Below are 27255 nucleotides of genomic sequence, written 5' to 3'. Positions count from 1 at the left end.
TGGCATCTGCGCTCTGTATTTTGGCATCTACGTTTTGCGGTTTAGCGTCTTCATTCTGCACTTTGTCGTCTGCGCTCTGTGTTTTGCTGTTTGCATCATCTCCGTGTTTTAGCATCTTCGATTATTGACATCTGTGACTGTCAAGATTTAAACTAACGGTTAACGGTTTTCTTGAGCATTTTGTGAGTTTGCAGGTCAAAGATTTGTGTTAGAGGACGAACTAAAGTGCAAAAAAAAAAAGGCTTGGTAACATTTAAAATTGAAGCATTTTAAATGGGTACATTTAGTATAGAGCACATTTGGATTTGGGCCTTAAAATGAACTCACATTCAAAGCCTTAAAGAAAATTAACTTCTTTTCAGCATTTTCATTTCAGTATTTTCGTTTCAGTATTTTCATTTTTAGCATTTTCTTTTAGTACTTTATTTTCTGTTATTTAAAGTTGGAAAGAACCTTGTATGCTCTAAACATGCATGTCTTCAATTAGAGTAGAAAACCTAAATTTTTGTGGATAACGAAAAAGTGTCTTTTAAACCCCAAGTCCACTTACGTATTCTCTCCCCTCGCACCTTTGGGTGACCTTGGGTGCACAAGAAATAAGTGGATTTGTTTTTCATTTTATTAGGAGGCCTGCTTGGGGATTTCATCACCCCTTGGGATGACCTCAACTCCAGCGTTTTGGCAGAGTATAAAAATCAGGAGGTGAATCGAAAGACACCTCTCTTGGAAGTGTAAATATTGTCACTCTTGGCTAAGCCCCAAAGAAATTTATACCTTTGGGAAGTGAAGGAGGAGATTGGGTTACCGTTTCCCCCCGGCTGTGTGGCAGTATTTCCTTTCATCTACAGAATTGGGCCTCACGTACCTAGTGTATATCTAGGACACCCTTTAGCTAAGTCTTGTACAACCTAGAATCAGCCTTATTAGGATTGTTGTTGTGTTTGGTGTGTTTTTTCAAATAAATAAAAAAAATTTAAAAAAACTTCAAACAAGCCAAAAAAAAAAAAAAGAGTGAAGTTGTGAGGGAACCTTTGCAGTAAGATAGGTTAGGTGAGGTCTCTTTGACTCATGGTCATCTTTTGGGAAGTTTTTGCACTAGAGTCATGTTTTGAGTTGTAGTTGAGTTTATTTTTTATGTCAAAAAGTTGGAGTCTTGTTTTGTTCTTTCCATGACCAAAAAAGTCAACCAAACCAAGCATAAGAAAGTGAAACTGTCCAAACCCCCTGTCTACAAAGAAAGGAAGAGACTAAACCACGGTGATAAACAATTTAGCTATGCAATCAAGGACATTCAAAAAGAAGAAGCTAGGCAAGACCGCTACGATAGGATCACCTATAACAGAAAACTGCGGAACTGGTCTGCTTTCCTAGGTCTAAACCCAAGGTTCTTATTTCCTGTAAACGAAAACTGAATCAACCGTATAAGTGGCCATCATACATTTGTCTTTTTTATTCATTTCCATTTCTTCCATCTTCAAACTTCCTTCTAAGAGAGCTAAAAACCTAAAAACATCTTTTTATCGTGACATTAGACCTTACATCCATAAGCAAACACCTTATCCTAATCACATTCTCTTATTTGGGACCACAAGTCAGTCTCCAAATAGCAAGCAATCTATTTAGTGTCCTATCTTGCCTATAAGATCATATTTGACTATCTTTGGTGAGAGAAAGATACTCAAGTCTTACTTATTTGGGATCACAAGTCAATCTCCAAATAGTAAGCAGTTCACTCAATATCTTACCTCACTTATTTGGGACCACAAGTCAGTCTCCAAATAGTAAGTGATCCATTTGGTGTCTTATCTTGCCTACAAGATCATATTTGACTATCTTTGGTAAGAAAAGGATACTATTATCTTTCAATATCATTTTGTTTGCTAAGCTAAGCTCTCTTGTTCAAATTTGGGTAGTTGACCCACTAATCATCTAAGGTTAAGAGCTCTCATTTTCATTTTCTATTTCTCTCATAAGCCTTCACTCATCATTTGGCCATTCTTGTATGGTAAATACACGATCAGGAAGGTTTACATTCAACCCCAAAACACATTTGTGGGAATCAACAAAGCAATCAGTGATGGAGAATCTTCCTCCCACAGTTGCAACTTCATTAGGGGATGTGTTTCCCTCTAATCCGAACCTTGGTATGCCTAATATCCAAGAGCCACAAAAACCTTTTCATAATAGCAATCCAGGTGATAATGATGAAGAAGTAGACCAAGATGAAAACCCTATTGGTTTTGGTGATATTTCTAGTGAGGTTAAGACCTTTCTTGCAGACCCTTACAATGTAGAGATGATGGAGAAATCCATTAAGGCAAACAAGACCGACATATGCTTAAATTTGATCAAGGATGGTGTTAACATTCCTACAAGTTTTGATGAGAACATCCTATTTACTCAAGTCAAGAAAGGTGGTGCTCCCTTAGCACCTAGTTCAAGTGCAATACCAACATCAAGCAAAGGAAAAGGACCTACGGTGACAACTAGTGCAATGCCCACATCTAGCACTTTACCACAACCAACGCTTCAAACCAACCCTGATATCTGTCAACAATTCATCAATGCTCTATCAAATTTTGCCACATATGCTAATACTCCACAAAACATCTCAACAACTTCAAATGTAGGAGGCCTTGGTATTAGTCAAGCACCAACTCAACCAATGGTCATTTCTACTCAGCCTACACCTTCACCTCAGTTGCATGTGCCTACAACCATGGTAACAACATCGGTGCCAAATGCAACAAGTGCATATCGACAGGGTGGTTCAAATGGAACAACTCCACCACCCCAGCAGTCACAAGCCCAAACGAGCTCTGAAGTAACACACCTCACTCAAATGATTCATGAACTACAAAATGAGGTGCGCAACACAAACAATAAAGGGGTAAAACACTTGTCTCTTGGTGAGATTTGTCCTTTTGATAAATCTGTTCCTATTACTCCATTCTCGATTGGTTTCGAGATTCCAAAGTTTGACAAATATATGGGAAAAACATGCCCTATCGCACATGTAAGGGAATTCTATAATTTGTGTCAAGAGGTGGCATACAGTGATGATTACCTTAAGAGGCTCTTTCCACGAAGTCTTGGAGGCCCTACATTTGAGCGGTTCATAAATCTACCTAAGGATTCTCATTCTACCTTTGATGAGTTGGCAAATAAGTTCATAGCACAATACTCTTACAGCATGGACAATCAGGTTTCATTAAGTGACTTGTGTAATACCAAGCAATGAAATGGAGAAACTTTTGCCAATTTCTTGCAAAGATGGAGACATCTTTCTAGTCATATGCCATACAAAATTGAGGACTCTCATCTTGTAGATATGTTCATCAAAAATTTGATACCTGAAATGTCCTTTCACTTGAAAATGGCGAGTCCTGAGGACTTTCCTATTCTAATCAAAAAGGGTAAAAACATTGAAAGTGGAATTTTAGAAAAAGGCACCATCAAACATTATAGTTCTTCATCTTCCCACAATGAATTGAACAATGATAACAAACCTAGATCATGGTCTAAGAATAGGGGTGTTACACACGATGGTGTTACGAATGTCAAAAACCTTCGAGGAGGTAGCAATAATAATTACCGCAACCGCAACAACAATAACTCAAATCAAGACAACCAGGGTAATCAACGAACTCGATTCTTTCTACGTAACAATTACAATCATGATTATGATCGAAACAGGACGTTCACCAACTTCCGTGAACCATTGGAAGCCATCTTTCAAAAGGTGGTAGATCATAGCTTAATGTTGTTTCCTAATACACGTCCTTTTGATGAAAATCAACCAAAACCTAGGTGGTATCAAGAAAATGAATATTGCAAGTACCATCGCGTCAAAGGACATGATACCAATAAGTGTTTCAAACTCAAGGTGTTTATCCAAAACCTTGTTGATAATGGAGAAATTGAAGTGGAAGCAGGTCCTTCCTCTAAGAATGCTAAGTTGAAAATATTTCAAAAGCCATTTCCTGATCACAACGATGGTAACAATAATATGAATCAGCCTCCAAATCAAACATTGTACCTTATGATTACTCTACTAACCGCATATCAGGGTTTGACTCCTTGTGTGGAAAAATAGATACCAACAATATATGTGGTTTTGACTCCTTTTGTGGTCACATCAAAAGGGTAGACACTCATGTGAATACCCTTGTCTTACAAGCAGCTGATTGTGATGCAACCACTCGACGTGGAAGACTCACCTTGCAAGCAGCTACTCCTAATAACAGTAATTCACCAACTCCACACACGCCTGCTGTGCCATCAACTCCACAATGGCCCGCTTCATGCTATGATGTATTATCCCAACTAGGTAAGACTCCCGCACAAATATCTATCCTTGAGCTTCTTACCACCTCGCCTGTACATAAGGAAATCTTGGAAAAAGCCCTTTTAGAGTCCCGTGTCCCTGATAATATTAATGCCACCCAATTCACCGCCATAATTGAAAACCTTGCCACTCAACAACATTTGGTCTTCACAGATAAAGATTTCCAAGCTCCCAATCCCAACCATAATATGTCGCTCCATATTGAAGTCCTCATACAACGACATAAAATAAAAAGAGTCCTCATAGACAATGGATCCGGTCTAAATCTTTGTACATTAAAGATGATTCATTTCCTGGGACTTCCAAAGGATCTCCTCAATTCTAGCAAAAGAATTACTATAAAGGCATATGATGAAAGAGAAAGGGAATCAAAAGGAGTTATTATGTTGCCTCTCAAAGTTGGACCAGCCATTATCAATACTGAATGTCATGTCCTAGATTTAGATTTTCCATATAACATCTTGCTTGGTAGACCATGGATACATACTCTCAAAGCAGTGCCTTCCACATACCACCAATGTTTGAAATTCCCGCACCAAGGAAGAGAAGTTACAATTTTAGGGGATCCCACACCTTTTGAATTTTGTAGAAGATTGGAAGGTACTCCAACAAATCTTTGTCCCATAAGTGAGTTTTTTGCAGCCATACCTAAGTCTCTTATCATTAAAGAAACTGCTTCCCATACAGTACCAGAAGTAGCCCATGAGAGTTCAAATTCCCGTAAAGGAAAAGAGAAAGTTAAAGATGTTAAAGTTAACACTACAGGGAAAAAGAGCACATTTACTGACTTGGGAATGGGAGACTATAAGTTTGAAAATGCCTTGTGTATTGGACAATTACCACTCTCCCCTCATTCCCTTAGAAAGCCTTCACAATTGCCATCCTCTACTAATAAGGACACCATGCAAGTTGACAAAACAACATTTGAACATTGGGTTTCCCTTAGTGATGAACACATGGAAGATAATATTTTAGATTGGTTATGTTATGATGGCAAGGACGAACCTGTGGAGTTTCCTAAGGACAAATATGTCAAAGCACTTCCCATTGTTGAAAGCATGGGATATCATGGTACTGGTCTTGGCCCAAATGAAAATGGAATTAGACAACCCTTAGAAGCTAATAGCTATCCTAAAAGATGCGGTTTGGGTTCCCTCAAACCTAAGGTTACCTTTGCTGACAACTATTTGGCCAAACCTAAATCTGAGACTGAAGAGGAGGAATTCTTTGAAGTGCCTTTCCAATTCATTGAAGATGACCTAAACAATCATGTCCATACCATTACCGTAAATGACCTTTCATCCATTGATCTACCTCTCAAGAACCCTGACATGGTAGACTGGGACCTTCAAGATACGCCACCAAGTTTGGACATTTGTAAGTCTGATGAGGCAGTGATGGCACTTTTTTTCCTTAAGAATCTTCGAGATTATGAGCATAAAATCCAATATGATGAAAAAGCCTACTTTGGTAGCCAAATCAACTCTCTTAGTCACAAAATTGAAAAAGAAAACAAAAATTAAAAAAATCAAAGAAACATCCTCTAGTGAAAACCCTACTAGGGCACTTTTGGATGATGAAAAAGAGAAAATAAAGGATGCATCTTCTGGTGAAAACCTCCTAGAGGCACCAGAAGAGGCAAAGTTGAATTTTCCATTCAGATCCTTGCCACCAAAAAAGTCACCCATTTTGAATGAAGACACTATTGCAATAAACTTGGGAACAGAAGATAATCCATAGATTACCTACATTGCTGCCACCTTGAGTCCTGAAGAACAAAAAGCTATGACAATATTCTTGAAAAAAATGAAAGATCAATTTTGCTTGGACCTATAAGGATATGCCTAGATTGGATACAAATTTGGTAGTACATCATTTGATAGTTGATCCCAAAATTAAGCCGGTAAAACAAAAGTTGCGTAAAATGCATCCTAAGGTAGCACTTCTAGTCAAGGTAGAATTACAAAAGATGCTAGAAGCAAAGTTCATTCGACCCATTGACTATCTTGAGTGGATCTCCAATATTGTGCTAGTAGGAAAAGCATCTAGGGGCATTCGTGTTTGTTCTTATTTGCAAGACTTGAATCTCACATGTCCTAAGGATGATTTTCCACTACCCAACATAGACATCATAGTGAATCTGACGGCTGGACATGAGATGTTGTCTTTGATGGATGGATTTTTCGGTTATAACCAAATCAGGATTGCAGAAGAAGATCAACATAAAACAGAATTTATCATGCCTTGGGGAACCTTTTGTTATCAAGTCATGCCCTTTGGTTTGAAAAATGCTGGTGCCACATATCAATGCGCGATGACTACCATAATCCATGATCTTCTACACATCATAATGGAGGACTATGTTGATGACATCTTAGGAAAATCCAAGACTAGAGAAGCCCACATTGATGTCCTTACTACTATTTCTGAAAGATTGGAAAAGTACAAAGTGCGCCTTAATCCAAAAAAATGTGTATTTGGGGTCAAAACCGGTAAATTATTAGGTTACATTGTATCTAGAAGAGGAATTGAAGTAGACCTTGCAAAAGTAAAGGCCATCATGGATATGCCTCCTCCTTCCTCATTAAGAGAGCTTTGCAGTTTTCAAGGAAGATTACAATCAATCAAAAGATTTGTGTCACAGCTAGCTGATAAAGTTCATCCCCTTCAGAATTTTCTTAGTAAAGGAAATCAGTTTCAATGGGATTGCTTGTGCCAAAAAGAATTTGAACAAATCAAGGCATATTTGATTAATCCTCCAGTCTTAGTCCCTCTAGTAATAGGACGACCATTGATCTTGTACATTTTAGCTACTTTAGTTGCCTTAGGAGCACTCCTGGCACAATTAGATGATAATGGAAATGAACAAGCCATATATTACCTCAGTCAAACACTAGTTGGTTATGAGCTTAATTACACTCCTATTGAAAAAGCATGTTTGGTCGTGGTCTTTTGTACATAGAAATTACGCCATTATATGCTTAACCATACTACATTTCTCATTGCCAAAAATTGATCCACTCAAGTACCTATTGTCGAAAGCCACCCTCACTGGTCGAGCAGCAAAGTGGGTCTTAATCCTAAGTGAATTCGACATTGTGTATAAGGATCGTAAAGCTATTAAGGGACAAGTAATCGCAGACCAGTTAGCTGAAGCACCACTTCTAGGAAATCACCCTATTGTGGCAAACTTTCTAGATGATACCATTATGACTATAGCCCCTAGTATATCATGGAAACTATTTTTTGATGGATCCTTTACACAAAAGGGATCGGGGGCAGGAGTTTTGTTTGTAATGCCACAAGGGGATTTAATTCCTAAGTCCTACAAAATTTCATTCCCTTGTTCAAATAACATAGTTGAGTATGAAGAATTAGTGATAGGAATGCACCAAGCCATTAAATGGAATATTATGAATCTTCTTGTCTTTGGAGACTCACAACTGGTTATCAAACAAGTAACTGATGAATATCACACCGAAGATGAAAAATTGTTGCCCTACCGCCGAATAGTTGAGAATCTTAAACAAAACTTTACAGAAATTGTCTTTCAACAAGTTCCAAGGGCTAACAATAAAGTAGTAGATGCCATGGCCACTATTGCTTCTATGATTGCCATGCCAGAATATAGTCCAAAATGTGAGTTTCTTGTTGAGAATCTTGTTACTCCTGCTTATGAGCACAACGATTCTGAAGTGGTGTGCGAGATTGTTGGTCTTGAGTCCCCATGGTATGCCGATATCTTTGCCTATCTATGTCATAAAAATATTCCCATAACCCTCACTCCAAACCAAAGTAAGACCTTTATTTGTCGAGTCGCTCACTATACCATTATAGGTGATACCCTTTTTTGGAAACACTTTGATGGAACCCTCCTCCGATGTCTCAATTCAGATGAAGCCAAAACGGCGTTAGAAGAGGTTCACCAAGGGATTTGTGGTACCCACTCTAGCGGCTTTACATTAGCGAAAAAGCTTCTTAGGAAAGGTTATTATTGGCCCACTATGGAAGCAGATGCATATCATTTTGTGAAGAGATGTATCCCTTATCAACAGCATGGTGATTTGATACATGCTCCTGCCCAAGACTTGCAACCTACCATCACACCATGGCCCTTTTTTCGCTGGGGATTTGATCTTGTTGGTCAAGTGTATCCTAATTCTTCTAATGGCCACAAGTATATTATTGACACAACTGAGTATTTCACGAAATGAGTTGAAGCCATTCCCTTAACCTACATCACCAGCAAGCAAATTTCTAAATTTATCCTAAACTATATTATTTGTCGCTTTGGTATACCTCAAGATATTATCTCTGATAATGGAACCCCATTTAAAAACCAAGAGGTAGCCACATTATGCAGAAAATTTGGAATAACCCATTATTTCTCCACTAGATACTACCCTCAAGGCAATGGCCAAGCTGAAGCCACAAATAAAACCCTCCTGAAAATCCTAAAGAAAATTGTTGATGCAGCTGGCCGTAATTGGCATCTCTAGATTGCTCTAGCACTTTGGGCCTATCGAACCTCCATTTGCACCCCCATAGGAGCCACTCCATTCTCCCTCATCTATGGTTCTGAAGCCATATTACCCAGTGAGATTGAGTTGCCCTCCCTTAGAGTCTCTCTACAAAACCTTATATCTGATGAAGAATACCGAGTTGCTTGCTTGCAAGAGCTGGCACTCCTTGATGAGAGACGCCTCCGCGCCCTTAACCACCTTTGCATGAATCAACATCACCTCCAACTACAATATAATAAGAGGGTCCAGCTGAGACAATTTGAAGTGGGTGATCTAGTGCTACAACATAATATGAGGAATCTCCAGAACTATGAAAAGAAAGGAAAATTTGAGGCAAATTGGCTAGGTCCATTCGTTGTTACAGCCAAATATGGTTCTAGGGCATATCAGATTGCTACACCTGAGGGGGATCTGCTCCCTAAACCTGTAAATATTCAGCATCTCAAGCGCTTTTATGCTTGAGCATTTTTAGATCTTGTACAGTCTTTAAAAAGTCCTGAAAAAACCCAAAAAATAAAAAAATGCCAATCCATTGTCTATCCAAACAATTCCTTTCATGTCCTACCATTATTCCTTTTCCATTTGTGTAGAGTAGTACTTAGTTTTTCGCTTGTTCCTAAATCCAACAAAGACCTCTTTTCCGTGAGGCTTCATTTTTCATTTCTATTCTTGCATGCTTCCTGTCAAATGGTTGTTTAATCGCATTCTGTTGCACACTCTTACGATAGTAACCACACTTGGATACACATAAAATCACCTTTCTGGAGGCTTATGATTCGAGAAGTTCATTTTTTTCACAAACCCTTGCTAGAATTACATAATCATATTATCACAAAACACTTGATTCAACATTTCCCCATAGGTTGAGTCCTTCTTGTAGGCAATATGGCGACTTTCACTTTTCTAGACTTAGGGCTCTTGGCAGGAATTGTGAGATAAATGACTACTTGGTCATGAAGTCTCTTCTGTTTGGTTTGTCGCATTTTCTTTATGTCTTTTATGGCTTTTATTGTGTGTTTGTCTCAAATATTACTGCCTGTCGCAATGGGCGCAATTACGCAAAGGAGCTTTAACATTTATGCTTCTATAGCATATAATGCATACACTCTTTTTGCAAAATAAAAATAATGGTGTGCTCTCCACATAAACACAACAGAATCTCTTGATTTCACTTAGTTAGGGTCCATGTAATATAGGGTTTCATTTGAGTCGTGCTTGAGACAAGGTTCTATTTATGTCCTCCTCCTATGCTATGCTCCTAGATCTTTATAGATGATGATTTTTGACAGATATTCATTAGGTTGCATCTTTAGATGGAGTGTTCATTTTTCATCCTTTTAAGTTACATTAATTGTTCAATATAGATTGCATTAGTTTACTCATCAAATTACATTTCTTAGTGCTCATTAGATAGTCTAGTTCATTTTAGCATTAGCATTACATTTAGGGGCACATACATATCATAATGCATAAGTCTCATAATCGCTAGCCAATCTGCATCACACATGTTAAGCATCATATAGTATATAGAAAAGATACATCACATCCTGCATCATAAATGTCAGTCTCATAAGCATCACATAAAATCCATACATATGCATCATAAACACTCATACACATATGGAATCATCATGTATATATATCAAAAGAATCAATGTCTGTATAGTCCAAATACATGTAGAATCATATAGTACAAATGCATCATCAAAAAACTCGCTGCATCTGCACATATTTGTCAAAATATTGGATCTCTATACAAAATCTAAGAGCCATGCTATGAGGGTCCTGCTCGTCCTGTGTCACCCCCTCGAGGTGGTCGGCTCTGCCCTACTGACTACTCTGATCTAGCTCTACCACCTGTGGTCCAGGAACTAGCCCCTCTCTCAAAATTAGGCTGCCGCTGGTCGGCAGGTATGGCATCATGATATAGTGACCTATAATAGGATGCCTCTTGTACTGACCGTGCCTTAGATCTCCTGGCTGAGATGGCCTCCTACATCACTATCATGCTGGCCCCTGGTGTAACCATCTGCCTCGCTATGTCTCGCTACCTGCGATACTCATCGACCTGAGCTTGATATGTCACTCGCTTGGCATGCAAGGTAGCCACCTCTCCTTGTACTCTTTCTAGCTCCTCGACATCAGCACGCACTACTATACTCACAAAATCCCCTGCATCCACTCGTGCCTGTAACACTACTAGTGCCTCCTGTGTGCTCTCTACTCTAACTCTCTCCAACTTTACCTCTGCCTGTAGCCTGGCAACCTCTGCCTGTAGACTATCCCACTCAGCCCTGACTATGTTTTGCTCCTCTCCTGGTACCTGTCTCTATGGAGGCACTTGTGGTGGTACCTATGCCTATGCCTGTATCTGAGGTCCCCTCTATGGTGGCACCTATGCTGCTACGACACCCCTCCTAGCAACTGCCCTGCAACCATGTGGTCCCTGCTGTGCCCCCTGAGTTGGAACAGCTACCATAGTAGCCTGTCCCCCATCTCTTGCACCATCTCCCTCTCCCCGTGCCTGCTCTACTGGTGGAACTACTCCAGGAACTGTCAGTCTGACTAGCTGGTGTGCTGCCCACCACTGTGCATATGTCGGTGTCATACCAGCATCTCCCCTGTCCTGACCATGAACCCATGGCACTCTATCCAGCGATAACCATGATGCTTGGGCGAATCGTGAGAGATGGATTCATGTTGAATCACTACTCATGAAACATGGGTCATCGAGTTTGACTCAAAATCACACAGTTAAATCCTAATATGCATATCACAATTTGACTAACTATGGAAATTATCTCCTACTTATCAATTGATGAGCTTAAGGGGCTTTCTAATGAATGGTTCATAAGGCACAACACTTGGTGAAGGTTTTGCAAATGGGGTTGCAAGCTTTGGGTTTAACTATGGAGGAAACTCTGTAGTTAAGCGTGCTCAGGCTGAAGTAGTACTGGGATGGGTGACCTCCCGGGAAGTCCCAGTGCTTCACCCCTATGAGCATCACCTAGATCTAATGAGTGCTAAGTGTTCTATTTATTCTCATGAGAGATGGATTCATGTTGAATCACTACTCATGAAACATGAGTCATCGAGTTTGACTCAAAATCACACAGTTAAATCCCGATATTCATATCACAATTTGACTAGCTGTGGAAATTATCTCCTACTTATCAATTGATGAGCTTAAGGGGCTTTCTAATGAATGGTTCATAAGGAACAACACTTGGTGAAGGTTTTGCAAATGGGGTTGCAAGCTTTGGGTTTAACTATGGAGGAAACTCTGTAGTTAAGCGCGCTCAGGTTGGAGTAGTACTAGGATGGGTGACCTCCCGAGAAGTCTCGGTGCTTCACCCCTGTGAGCATCACCTAGATCTAATGAGTGCTAAGTGTTCCATTTATTCTCATGAGAGATGGATTCATGTTGAATCACTACTCATGAAACATGGGTCATCGAGTTTGACTCAAAATCACACAGTTAAATCCTGATATTCATATCACAATTTGACTAGCTGTGGAAATTATCTCCTACTTATCATATGCAATTTTATCATCTTGGAAAAATATTTGATCTTTACTCAATCACCAAGAATAATATAATTTATAAGTACAAATTTATACATACTTAGTTTGGAATGAATAGTTTTGATTGAATTCATCTGAGGAGAGTGTGTCTACTCATGATGATAATGGCTCCATGTATTGGGTCTTTAGAGGAGAGAGACTTATAGAAGGTTAGATGTTGTTTATGGATATGGGATGATTCATTTGTGATGCCAATATATCCTCCTCCATATTGAATTCCTATATCATCAAATTTCTAGATACAAATCACTAGACATGGTCTTGTGAAATGGTATGGGATACTTAGAATTGTCAAACTTGAACCATTGAATTGTATACTCAGATTGATGAACCAACACTTTAAATCAATAGTTTCATGTTCAAAACTTTTGGCCTTTAAAATGTGAACTTTGATTTGATTTGTGGTCCATGGACTATTATGAACCAAAATACAACTAAATATTTTTGGAGACATCTGAAAGCATCTGCACAAATTGATATGAAGCATTCAATCTAAATTATAAAGTCTTTGAATCTTAGTATTCTAATCCAAGCCAAGAGCCTTGTAAATAGTAAAACCACTATAATTCCTAAGACACTAAATTTATCAAACATATGAACCTCCTTGAATGAATGGAACCATTTTGAAATAGGTTCAATGAGGTTCAAAAACCAAGAGGGACTAAGATATAAACCTCAAACAAGGGCTACATGCTGTTGGTCTAATTTTTTTACATAACTAACTTTTCTTAAAATCATGGTGAAAAAATCAGATGTGAGTTCTTTTGTTAGGTCCTAGGATTTTAGGTTTTGGTCTTGTATTTTTGATATCTTTTAAAATCTATGTAAAACCTTAGGTCTTGCCTTTTAAATCTTGTTTTGGCACAAAAGTCTTAACAACAACTAAATATTCTTCCTCACCTATGTCGAGGTCATTGTTGAGTCCTTTTGAAAAATCTTATCCCATCATTGGATCTTATTAAAATCAATAGATGTCATGTACTTGCTATAAAAAGTTGTGAGGTTGTTTCCTATAGCGATGTAGTGACCATTGGATAACTATGTCCTAGTGCTGAAAGTGAAGTCCGGTGCCAATAAAACTATATTAATATGAAGGCATTGTGGTCATGTGCTATCTCCTAGGATTTTCAATGTCAGAAAGGATGCACGAGGAGGAATTCACAAATGATGTCACCGGAATTGAATTTTCTCTAGTGACTTGCTAAGTCACTATCGAAAAATCCATGTGACCTGCTAGTAGCGACATAGTGAGTGCCCAGATTTTGAATAAAGCAGTAACATTCTTAAAGATGATTTGACCATGGAAATTCCCATGCAAGTTCATAAATATGCATGACTACCCTCTCTGACACCAATATTAATTAACCAATTTTCAATCAATGTGTTTATGTTCTTCATCACTAGAGTTTTGACTCCACCAGAAGTTGTTATCTCGCTAGTCGAGAAGTTGGTGTTTTCATCAGTAGCGAGGTAGTGACTAGTCAGAAGGTTGTGATGTAATGGAAATTTTAAAAGAGATGGGCCCCAAAAAAGTGATTCGTCAAAAATGAGTTGTGTAGATTAAATGACATGGTGGCATCCTTCTTAACATTTACAGGCCAAAAGTTTTGACTCCATTGGAGCTCGATATGTCACTACTGGGAAGTTTGTGATTTTCGTCAGTAGCAAGGTAGCAACATGCCTGAAAATGATAAATTTAAAAAATTCAAGGAAAAATGATATCATTAGAAATTAAATAATATATATGTGTGGCAACATGTTAAGCCAGCTTAGTGACAGCAGTATCTTGGACCCACTCCCCATGCATAGAACATGTAAATGATTCTAAATCGTTAGATCAAGCATAAATCAATGATACTCACTAATTCACTATGGAAAGATGTGTGAAACTTATGTATAGTGAGGTAGTGAGTGAGGGAACCACCATTGTTCTCTTAAGGGTTGTATCAAGTGTTTGCCATAGGATCAAAGTAAAATCAATGGTTATTGCTAGCTCACTATAGAAAGGTGCTTGAAAGTTATGTATAGCAAGGTAGCGAGTTGATGACATGTGTCCTCAATCATCCATGTGCCTAGTTTGAAATGCTAGCATTAGAGGAAAGGTATAAATGGAGTTACTTTATTGGGTTGACTACCACCATTGTAAGAGGAAATGTGAGTCAGCCCATTTTTCATTCTGTGATCGTAGGAGTTTTCAAAGATTGACAGCACAAATTTAAAAGGAAGTATGGTGCCACTCTGTTCCTCTATTTTTTGCATTCATGATGAATGAAAGCTTCACATGTGAGAAAAATAGAGTATAATACAATAGATTTCATCACTTCCAGTCTCACTCAAACAAAGATTTCGCATTTTCTGAGCACAAGAGCCTATTGATTGTATTGTGTTAAGCCTGGTAAAGACATGAAGTGATTCCTCATTTGTTTGAGAGTAATTGTAGAGGTTCAGAGAAGAACAAGTTTGGCAAATAAAAAAAAGGTAAATTGAAAAATAAAGATGCATGGAGTAAAGAACTAGATGACCTATTCTACATAAGGATAAATAAAGTTGTAAACAAAAAGGTACATGCCTGGTGGGCCATCATGATAGAGGAATTGGTTAAAGTCTAGTTATTTTTTGATTCTTTGAGACAATAGTTTGTTGGTATAAAAAATGAGGCTAACTATATATTAAAGAAGCAAGATGATATCCTACAATTCAGCTGGCCTAATGATGCACAGTTTAAAACTTGGATGGCAGATATTACTTCTAATGAGCAGTTAGAAGAAGGCAGTATAGATGATGACAAAGAAATGAAAGGTGAGGTTCAGATCATTAACACATCAGCACCAGACCTGATAGAAGAAGAAGGTGAAAAAGTAATATTGCCTATTCAAGGTGAAAGCAATGAAAATCCACAAGAAAAAATTGATTTGGAGGCACCACAGGATAACCCTTCATTGGCTAGTTTGGTAGCCATGTACTCTAAAGATCAGGAATAGTAGGGGACAAATCAAAAGTTGATTATTTGCAACAGTAATAGAAATGGGCCTACCCAAAGAAGAAATTTTGATGCGCTTGGTATTCTGTTGTGCTCATTTTTGTCTCTTGTTATGATGTTTTGTTTATTTTTTGGAAGGACACTTGTCAATCATAATTTCCCTTTTCTTGTTGCAACTCATGTCTATATAAATGAGTTTTCAAGGCAATGTGATGGTCCAAAACTAGTAGAATTTTTTCTTTCTTTCAAGAAAAGTACATTTAGTCAGTCCAATAGTCTGTAGTTGTTTTGAGTTTTCTTCCAATTGTACTCTCTGATAACATATTGAAGTGATAGAAAAAGCAATCTATTCTAGGCTTTCAATTGATTTCTATTGGTCATTGTATTAGTCATCTGAAAGGATAATACAAAGGGGTATTTACACTATATTTGTGTCATCAATTTCTATCTCCATTTTATGGAGTTGTCTACTTTGAATTCATTTAAATAAGTTTTAACTTGGCTAAATGCAATCTAGATGGGTTGTATATTGATTTTACTGTTCCTTTCAATTCAAGGAATTATAGAAATGCTTCAATAAATCAGTAGGGTTTATGAGTTTATAAAAGTATATTTTCTAAGAATGGAAATGGGTGATTACAATTGATTAATTCATTTACAAGTTATTTGAATTAGATCTCCTACCAATAGTTAAGACTATGCCCAATGGATAAAGCACTGGTCACATAAGTCAGAAGTGAGCAAGGGTGAATTTTGCTACTGCATATCAAATCAATTTTAAAATTAAAATCATTTCATTCCAATTTGTTTAGAAGTTAGAAAAAGCTGGTTAGTACTCATTTATATCTAATTCCTAACAAAAAGTTGTGAGGTTGTTTCCTATAGCGATGTAGCAACCATCGGAGAACTATGTCCTAGTGCTGAAAGTGAAGTTCGGTGCCGATAAAATTGTATTAATATGAAGGCATTATGATAACATGCTATCTCCTAGGATTTTCAATGTCAGAAAGGATGCACGAGGAAAAATTCACAAATGATGTCACCAGAATTGAAGTTTCTTTGGTGACTCACTAAGTCCCTATCAGAAAATCCATGCGACCTACCAGTACCAACATAGCAAGTGCCCAAATTTTGAAGAAAGTGGTAACCTTCTTAAAGGTGAATTGACAACAAAAAATCCCGTGCTAGTTCATAAATATGCATGACCACCTTCTTTGACACCAATATTAATTGATAAATTTTTGATCAATGTGTTTTCGTTCTCCGTCACTAGAGTTTTGACTCTGCTGGAAGTTGTTATCTCACTAGTTAGGAAGTTGGTGTTTCCATTGGTAGTGAGGTAGTGACTAGTCAGAAGGTTGTGATGTAATGGAAATTTTAAAAGAGATGGAACCCAAAAAAGTGATTCATTAGAAATGAGTTGAGCAAATTAAATGACATGGTGGCATCATACTTAGCATTTATAGGCCAGAAGTTTTGACTCCATAGGAGCTCGCTATGTTGCTACTGGAAAGTTTGGGATTTTTTCCTGTAGTGAGGTAGGAACATGCCTAAAAATGACAAACATGGTAGAGTCAAGAAAACATGATGTCATTAGAAATTAAATAATATATGTGTGTGCCAGCATGTTAAGCCATCTCAGCGACAACAGTATCTTGGACCCACTACCCATGCATAAAACATGTAAATGATTCTAAATCATCAAATCAAGCATAAATCGATGATACTCACTAACTTTATATGGAAAGATGTGCAAAATTTATGTATAGCGAGGTAGCAAGTGAGGGACCCACCATTGTTCTCTTAAGGGTTGTATCAAATGTATTGCACAAGATCAAAGTAAAATCAATGGTTATCACTAGCTCACTATAGAAAGGTTCTCAAAAGTTATGTATAGCAAAGTAGCAAGTTGATGACACGTGTCCTCAGTCATCCATGGGCCTAGTTTGAAATGCCAAAATTCGAGGAAAGGTACAAATGGAGTTATTTTATTGGGTTGACCACCATCATGTTAAGAGGAAATGTGAGTAAGCCTAGTTTTCAATTCATGATTGTAGGAGTTTTTGAAGATTGATGGCACAAATTTAAAAGGAAGTATGATGCCACTTTGTTTCTCTATTTTGTTCATTTATGATGAATCAAAGCTTCACATATGAGAAAAATAGAGTATAATATAGGAGATTTTGTCACTTACAGTCTCAAACAAATATTTCACATTTTTTGAGCACAAGAGCCTGTGGATTGTATTGTGTTAAGCCTGGCAAAGATGTGAAGCAATTGCTCATTTTTCGAGAGCAATTGCAGAGGTTCAAAGAAGAACAAGTATGGCAAATCAAAAAAAAAGTAAATTGAAAAATAAAGATGCATGGAGTAAAGAACTAGATGACTTGTTATGCATGAGGATAAACAAAGTTGTAAACAAAAAGGGACATGCTTGGGGGGCCATTACAACAGAGGAATTGGTTAAAGTCTAGTTACTTTTTGATTCTTTGAGACAACAATTTGTTGGTCTCAAAAATGAGGCTAACTATATATTAAAGAAGAAAGATGATATCCTGCAATTTAGCTAGCCTGATGATGCACAATTTAACACTTGGATGGCAGATATTACTAATGATGAGCAGTTAGAAGAAGGCAGTACAGATGATGATGAAGAATTGAAAGGTGAGGTGTAGATCATTGATACATCAACACCAGATCTAACAGAAGAAGAAGGTGAAAAAGTCATATTGTCTATTCAAGGTGAAAGCAATGAAAATCCACAAGAAAAAAATGATTTGAAGGCACCACAGGATGACCCTTCGTTGGCTAGTTTGGTAGCAATGTATTCTAAAGATTTAGAATAGTAGGGGACAAATCAAAAGTTTATGATTTGCAGCAGTAACAAAAATGGTCCTACCCAAAGAAATTTTGATGCACTTGGCATTCTGTTATGTTCATTTTTGTCTCTTGTTATGATGTTTTGTTTCTTATTTGGAAGGACACTTGTCAATCACAATTTCCCTTTGCTTGTTGCAAATCATGTCTATATAAATGAGTTTTCAAAGCAATGTGATGGTCCAAAATTGGTAGAATTTTGGTTTTCTTTCAAGAAAAGTACATTTAGTTGGTCCAATAGCGTGTAGTTGTTTTGATTTTCCTTCCAATTGTACTCTCTGATAACATATTGAAGTGATAGAAAAGGCAATCTATTCTGGGCTTTCAATTGATTTCTATTGGTCATTGTATTAGTCATCTGAAAGGATAATACAAAGGGTTATTTACACTATATTTGTGTCATCAATGTCTATCTCCATTTTATGGACTTGTCTACTTTGAAGTCATTTAAATAAGGTTTAACTTGGCTGAATGCAATCTGGATGGGTTGTATACTGATTTTATTGTTGCTTTTAATTCAAGGAATTATAGAAATGCTTCAATAAATCAGTAGGGTTTATGAATTTATAAAAGGATGTTTCGTAAGAATGGAAATGGGTGATTACAATTGATTAATTCATTTACAAGTTATTTGAATTAGATCTCCTGCCAATAGTTAATACTATGCCCAATGGATAAAGCATTGGTCGCATAAGTCAAAAGTGAGGAAGGGTGAATTATGCTACTGCATATCAAATAAATTTTAAAATCAAAATCATTTCATTCCAATTTGTTTACAAGTTTTAAAGAGTTGGTCACTACTCATTTATATCTAATTCCTGAGGGTAAAAGCACAGATTTGTGTCACCATTTGTGATACCAAAACCTGTTTTGGTCAAATCTCATTTCTCTATCAAAACTCAATTTTTTTCAAAAACTAAAAATACCCTTTTATAGATCTCAAATTCAATATCATCATTATATAAATTTTTGAGTGTTTTGATTAGTTATAATTTATTATAATCACAAAGTATTATAAGTCAATATTTCAACATTTCAGAAGATGCTCCCTCAAAAAAGGGAAAAAAATAGTAAATCATATAAAAAAAATTAAAAAATTATATTTATCTCTAGAGGAGAGAATCCTCTTCACGAATATGTAATTTTTTTTCAAGAAGGTATAGTTTTGATAGGAAAGTTTTGACAGGAGGAAAAAACTATTGGATTCTGATAGGTCAAACTTTAGTACTTATAACAAAGAAAATATACATTAAAAATAATTATTTCTCTTTTTGTGCACTAGCTATACATGTCATCTATAAGATATTTTCAAATCAGAACAAAAAAAGATGATTTGCATATACTTGTTTGATGGGAACTACACCCCATATTTTTTATAGTTAAAAAAGGGACTTCAAAATAAAATAAAATGAATAAATTCTTACTCAAAAAAAATATAAAAATTATAGGCATAAAATTATCCAATTCTACACATTTCATCAGTTTACATCATCTTCATATTTTAAACACAAATACCATTTTTTTTTGTCACTAATGTTGAACTGTCACATTCTGATATCACATTTCTTTATAAAAGGTGACACAGGTTTGTGCTTTTACCCCTGAGTCTTAGGTAGCTTCTATTTTCAGGAATATTTGTAAATTCTAGGAGAATTATAACCCGATTTTCTTATAGGGGATGCATATAGATCTAAGAAGCTTTTAGAGAAAATTGATAAAATTTGTATGTGCCTAAGAATAAAAGATGAGAATCAGAATGAAACTAAGATAATTTCATACCATAGTTTGCATTAGAATTATCCCTAGGTATACCCGCCTTGGTTTAGCAGAGCCTAAAAAGTAGAAAACCATTCTTGATTTTGTTGAAGTTGGGTCAAAGTGGTTTATTCATCTAATTTCTACTAGGAATTGGCTAATCCTTAGATTATGTGAGTAATTTCACTGTGATATTGAGCATTTTGTTGCTCAGTAGTTTTCAAACCCCAACACATGCTATGGTGGGGTAGGAGGAAGATGGTTGTGTGAATGGTTGATATGGCAAGTTGTAGACAATCAGGGTGTCAGTTGCAAGTAGTTTTATTCATTTGATAAGGGAATCATCTTTGAAAGTATGATGGTCAAAATTGGAATGTCCATCCTTATGATAGATGTCTCTATGTCAGAATAGAAAATTACCTCAAACAAAAAATTGTTGGAAAATGAAGATGGTGTAACTGAGAGGGGAGGGGTGAATCAGTTACCACAAAAACATTTTCAAAAGTCCCAAAGATGCCTTAAACTTAGTTGCTGCTGCTACAAAAATCACTTCTTAAAACTTGATAGGTGTTTAGTTAATTTATGAAGCATTTCCTGAAATAAGCGACTATGCAAAAGAAAGTAATCATTAACACAGTAGACACCAGATTTACGTAGAAACCCAATATGGGAAAAACCACCAGCAACTAGTCACCAATTTTCACTCTTCTGAAGTGAGCCCTGTTAGGAGCCAACCCTGTTAAAGGTTACAAAACACACTGTTAGGTGTGACCCTGTTAGAGGATTTAATCACCCTGTTAGGAGTGGCCTTGTAAGAGGTCTTTTTGAACAATTCAACTAAATTGCCACCCTGTTAAAGGATTTATGAAATGGCTGTTAAACCAACTCTGTTAGGATATTTTGGAATCACTGTTACAATGGTTAGAAAGCAACAATGAATGATCTGAAAATACATGCAACTTATCTTGCTGAATACAGATCTCAGTTTAGCTCCTCGAGATCCTTACTGATCAAATATATATCTCTACAGCTCCAAGATTTCCCTCTGCTCAATTCTGCTTAGGCACACGCAAGTCTCTTCCTTGCACTTCCTTGCACTTTTCGTATATTCATTCTCTCCTCTCCTTTTTTTTTTCATCTTGAGCACCTCTTTATATATTATTCATAATACCAGGTTGGCCCAACCAACTTGTTAAAACAATTCCAAAGTCAGCTTGCCCAACCAACTTGAATAAACATATTCTAAAGTCGGCTTGAACAAAAAAAAACTTTCACTAGCCGACGCTGCTCGGTCAATATAGAACAAAAACTTCCTTCCTGTGTTAACCGACAGATCTCGGTAAAAACTACAATTACCAGGGAATTCGATAAACCTACCACTTCCTTTGGAAACTGACTGGACTCGGTAAAAGCTATCTTCGACTACTGAGTGAGCTCGGTGAAAAACTCAGCTTTCCTTAGCTTACCGTGTGGACTCGGTTAACACTAACCGTTCGCTACAAAATCCTTTGATACCCGAGTGATCTTGGTAAGAACTAAACTTTCCTTAGCTTACCGAGTGAACTCGGTTAACACTTAACCGTTCGTTACAAAATCCTTTGATACCCGAGTGATCTCGATAAGAACTAAACTTTCCTTAGCTTACCGAGTTAACTTGGTTAACACTAACTCACTGTGTGACATACCGGAATGCTCGGTATACACTGCAAAAAGGCTTTTACTGACCAACTGAGCTCGGTAGACTCTGTAAACTGTTTTCCTGGTTGATAGAACTCGGTAGACTCTATCTGATAACTGATATGACATTTGTGTAACATCAAAGACAATACACAATTACTTAATTGTATCCAACAATCTCCCTCTTTGGCATTGATGGCAACACAACATGTCATAGAAGAAATGAAATTTGAAAGCAAGTCTACTGCAACACAGCACAATTAACAATTCTCCCTCTAAGATAGAGAACTCTCCCTCTTACAGTAATCTCCCTCTGTGAAGAAATTACTTAATCAAATTTTGGATTTTGGAAAAGATATGACAGTAAAACTCTCCCTCTTTGACAACACATGCCAAAGACCATCTAATTTCAAATGAATTTCATTGTACCTTTAGTACTGATTCATATGCAATATTTCCTTGATTTGCTGCATCAACTGATGATTGTTCAATTTTTTTAAGAGCTGATGCATCACTAAAACTTATTTTAGTGAACTTCAGATAGGGGAATAACCCCTAACTTACCTCTGAGATACAAAAATGCATCCTTAGGAAAAGGCTTTGTGAATATGTCAGCAATCTGTTCCTTTGTATGTACATATTCCAATCTGATTTCTTTGTCCTGCACCAATTCTCTGACAAAGTGATACTTGATTGCAATGTGCTTAGTCTTAGAATGCATTACTGGATTTTTAGATATATTGATTGCACTTGTGTTATCACAAAACATGACGACTGGTTCCTTGATTTCCATCTTCATGCCTTGTAGCAATTGCTTGAACCAAACAATATTAGAACAGTTTACTGCTGCAACAACATACTTTGCCTCTGCTGTTGATTGAGCTGTACAGTTTTGCTTTTTGCTTATCCAAGAAACCAACCTCTTTCCAAGAAAGAATGCACCTCCACTTGTGCTTTTTCTGTCGTCAAGGTTTCCTGCCCAATCAGCATCAGTAAACACTTTTAAGTCTAGGTTTCCTCCAAGTTTATACCATAATCCATAATCTTCAGTTCCTTTCAGATATCTCATTATTCTCTTGATTGCCATCATGTGATTTTCTCTTGGTTTGGCTGAAAATCTTGCCACAATTCCAACTGCAAGAGCAATATCTGGCCTAGTATGAACTACATATTGTAACTTTCCAATTATAGATCTATACAATGTCTGATCTATTTCCTTTGAATCATCTTCTTTGGTAAGTTTTAGTCCAGTACACATGGGAGTTCCAACTGGTTTACAGTCTTCCATACCAAACTTTTTCAATATCTCTTTGATATATTTTGCTTGAGTGATGTAGATACCATTCTTGTTCTGCTGAATTTGAAGTCCCACAAAGAATTTGATTTCACTGAACATTGACATTTCAAATTCGTTGCTCATTTGTTCTGAAAATTCTTTGCAAAGATCATCATTCCCTGTAAAAATAGTATCATCTACAAATATTTCTGCTAGGACAATCTTATTTTCTAGTCCTTCCTTGATATACAAACTAATGTTATCATTATTTCTTTGAAATCCAATTTGAATAAGATAGCTATGTAATCTTTCATACCATGCTCTAGGGGCTTGTTTCAGACCATACAATGCCTTGTGCAATTTGCAAACCATGTTCTTTTTATCTGGATCAATAAAACCTTCAGGTTGTTCAATGTAGACCTCTTCATCCAGTATACCATTTAGAAATGCTGACTTGACATCCATCTGATAAACTTTAAATCCTTTGTAGGCAGCATATGCTAGTAAGGTTCTAACACCTTCCAATCTAGCAACGAGAGCGAAAGTTTCTCCATAATCTATGCCTTCTTCTTGAGAATATCCTTTGCACACTAATCTAGCTTTGTTTCTTGATACTTTACCATTTTCATCCAACTTATTTCTGAAAACCCACTTTGTACCGATTACATTTTTGTCTTTAGGCCTGGGTATAAGAGTCCATGTTTTTTTTTTCTCTATCTGCTCTATTTCTTCATTCATTGCTTCAATCCAATTATCATTTTCTAATGCATCTTTGACAATTCTAGGTTCAAAATCAGCAAGTAAACAAATACCCTTCAACTTACTTCTTGTGATGGTTCCATCAGATTTATTTCCAATGATCTGATCTGCTGAATGATGTCTCCTGACATATTTGGCTAGAACAGGTTCTTTTTCTTTTGGATGATTTTTGTCGTTATCTTCTTGCATTTCTCCTCTTTGCTCAGTTTGGTCTGGCTCGGTATCAACTGGCATGGTATGTACCTACTCAGTTACCTCAGGCTCGATAATCTCTAACTCGATATTTTCTGATTCGATAGATGTTGGCTCGGTAGATGTTGGCTCAGCAGATGTTTCCTGCAACTCGGTTAGTGATGACTCAGTAGAAGAAGATTTCTGATTCTCAGATGCAGTTGATATTATATCTGAATCACTGAAGACGAATCTTTTGTAATCTTCTGGTTCTTTTCTGCTTTCTTCTTCAGTCTTTTCTGCAAATTTATCAACTTTCACATGTATACTTTCTATGACTTTGTGAGTAGATAAGTTTAAGCATCTATATGCTTTACTCTTACATGAGTATCCAAGAAATATACCTTCATCACCTTTTACATCAAATTTTCCTTTTCTAGATTCTTTCAAGATATAACATTTGCTTCCAAATACTTTCAGATAACTTACATTGGGTTTATAGCCATACCGTATTTCGTAGGGAGTTTTGAATGAGTCCTTTTTTAACTATACTCGGTTTAAGGTATGAACTGCTCTACTGATAGCCTCCTTCTAGTATTTGATAGCAACATTCTTTTCTATCATCAAGGTCCTTGCACAATCCATGATGGATTATTTCCTTCTTTCAGCTATGCCATTTTGTTCAGGTGTACCTGGTGCTGAAACCTGTCTTTTGATTCCTCTTTCAATACAAAAGTTATTAAATTCATGTGAAATAAATTCACCACCTCTGTCTGACCTTAGGCATTTCAATCTTTTCCCTGTTTCTTTTTCTACTCTTGCCAAATACCATTTGAACTTTTCAAATGCTTCTGATTTGTTCCTTAGGTACATGATGGTCATCATTCTTGAATAATCATCAACAAAAAGAATGAAATATTTTTCACCAGTATAGCTTTCAGTTTCAATAGGTCCACATAAGTCAGTATGCACAATTTCTAATAAATCTTCAGACTGATAATTTTTTCTTTTGAAACTAGACTTATCCATCTTTCCAATTTGACAATTCTTGCATAAACCGACCTCTGGTTTCTTTAAATCAGGAATGCCTCTCACTTTCTTGAATTTGCTTATCTTTACCAGATTGTCAAAATTCACATGACATAATCTTTTATGCCATAACCAACTCTCTTCTATTTGAACAATAAAACATGAATGTTCATCAAGTTCAAGATAGAACAAGTTACCTTTAGTTTGAATACCAGATCCAATCAGCTTTCCTTTACCATTCAGCAGTCTTACTTTGCCTTGGATGAATTCTACTTTGAGTCCATTGTTGAGTAACTGTGCCACACTCAATAAATTGTGCTTTAGTCCTTCTACCCAATAAGCATTATCACATACAAGTTCCTGGGTTAGAGTGATTCTTCCTTTTCCTTTGATGCAACAAGGTTCATTGTTTCCAAATTTTACACTGCCACCATCATACTCTTCAAATTGATCAAAATTTGTTTTATCTCCAGTCATATGATATGAGCAGCCACTATCAATGATCCATGTATCATTCTTACTTATGTGAGAGATGAGTGCCATTTCTTCATTGTCAGATTCATCTTTTACAGCAATGTAAACAATCTCATCCTCTTCTTCATCATTAGAATCATTAGAATCTTTAGCCATAAAACATGATTTCTTACTTTTATCTTTAAATAATTTGAAATCTTTCTTACTGTTCCATTTATTATCTTTCTTTTCATCTTTATCTTTCTTGTTTGGACACCTTGCAGCAATATGACTGACTTCTTCACATGAAAAGAAGATTAGGGGTACTTTACCTCTGTATTTACCTCTTCCTCTTGAATATTTCTTTGCAAGTAAGGCTTCAATTACTTCAAGGTCGCTGTCAGAGCTCTAATCTGATTGATCTTCACTTTCTGACTGAGATTCCTTCTTCTTTTTGCCTTTGTCCTTGAGTGAGAGCTTGGCTTCAAATGCAGACTCAATGTTCTTTGCAACTGGAACATAATTATCAAAATTATCTAATTCAAATGCTGTCAATCTTCCAACTATGGCCTCTAGGTATATCTTGTGATTAGCCTCACACCTTCTTTCTTGAATGGCTGATACCCTGATGGCATAAACTGGAAGTAGAGTTCTAAGAACTTTACTTATGACTGTCTCTTCACTGATACTTCCTCCAGAAGCTTTGATAGCACTGACACATGCTTTAATTCTTTCAACATATTTGGCAATATTTTCATCTTCTTTCATTTTCATCTGATCGAACTGTCCTCTCAGACTTTCAGCTTTGGCTCTTCTGACATTGTCATCTCCATCATAGATCTCTTTCAGTCTTTCCCACATTTCATAGGCAGTAGTACAGTCCTTGACATCATCAAACTCTTCATAACTCAAGGCAGATGCAATATCAATCATCATAATGTTATGAGTCTTCTTTATAGCAATGTCATTGACTGATAATGTACCTGATGGTTCTACATATTTCTCATCAAGATATTTCAGACTAGTGTCACCAATGGAAGCTAGATGAAGTCTCATTAATCCCTACCATGCTGAGAAGTTGTTTCGGTTAAGCCTTGGGATTTTCCTCTTATAAGACATCTTGATCTTTGGCTCAGATCTTTTCAATCTTCTCCTGCAAGCACCAAAAGCTCTGATACCAATTGTTGGAAAATGAAGATGGTGTAACTGAGAGGGGAGGGGTGAATCAGTTACCACAAAAACATTTTCAAAAGTCCCAAAGATGCCTTAAACTTAGTTGCTGCTGCTACAAAAATCACTTCTTAAAACTTGATAGGTGTTTAGTTAATTTATGAAGCATTTCCTGAAATAAGTGACTATGCAAAAGAAAGTAATCATTAACATAGTAGACACTAGATTTACGTGGAAACCCAATATGGGAAAAACCACCAACAACTAGTCACCAATTTTCACTCTTCTGAAGTGAGCCCTGTTAGGAGCCAACCCTGTTAAAGGTTACAAAACACACTGTTAGGTGTGACCCTGTTAGAGGATTTAATCACCCTGTTAGGAGTGGCCTTGTAAGAGGTCTTTTTGAACAATTCAACTAAATTGCCACCCTGTTAAAGGATTTATGAAATGGCTGTTAAACCAACTCTGTTAGGAGATTTTGGAATCACTGTTACAATGGTTAGAAAGCAACAATGAATGATCTAAAAATACATGCAACTTATCTTGCTGAATACAGATCTCAATTTAGCTCCACGAGATCCTTACTGATCAAATATATATCTCTGCAGCTCCAAGATTTCCCTCTGCTCAATTCTGCTTAGGCACACGCAAG

Source organism: Cupressus sempervirens, chromosome 8 (assembly GCF_028749045.1).
Source record: "Cupressus sempervirens isolate cs-2001-9-10 chromosome 8, ASM2874904v1, whole genome shotgun sequence".
Taxonomy (NCBI): Eukaryota; Viridiplantae; Streptophyta; class Pinopsida; order Cupressales; family Cupressaceae; genus Cupressus; species Cupressus sempervirens.
The sequence above is the reverse complement of the archived record's forward strand: the minus strand, read 5'-3'. Positions refer to the sequence as shown.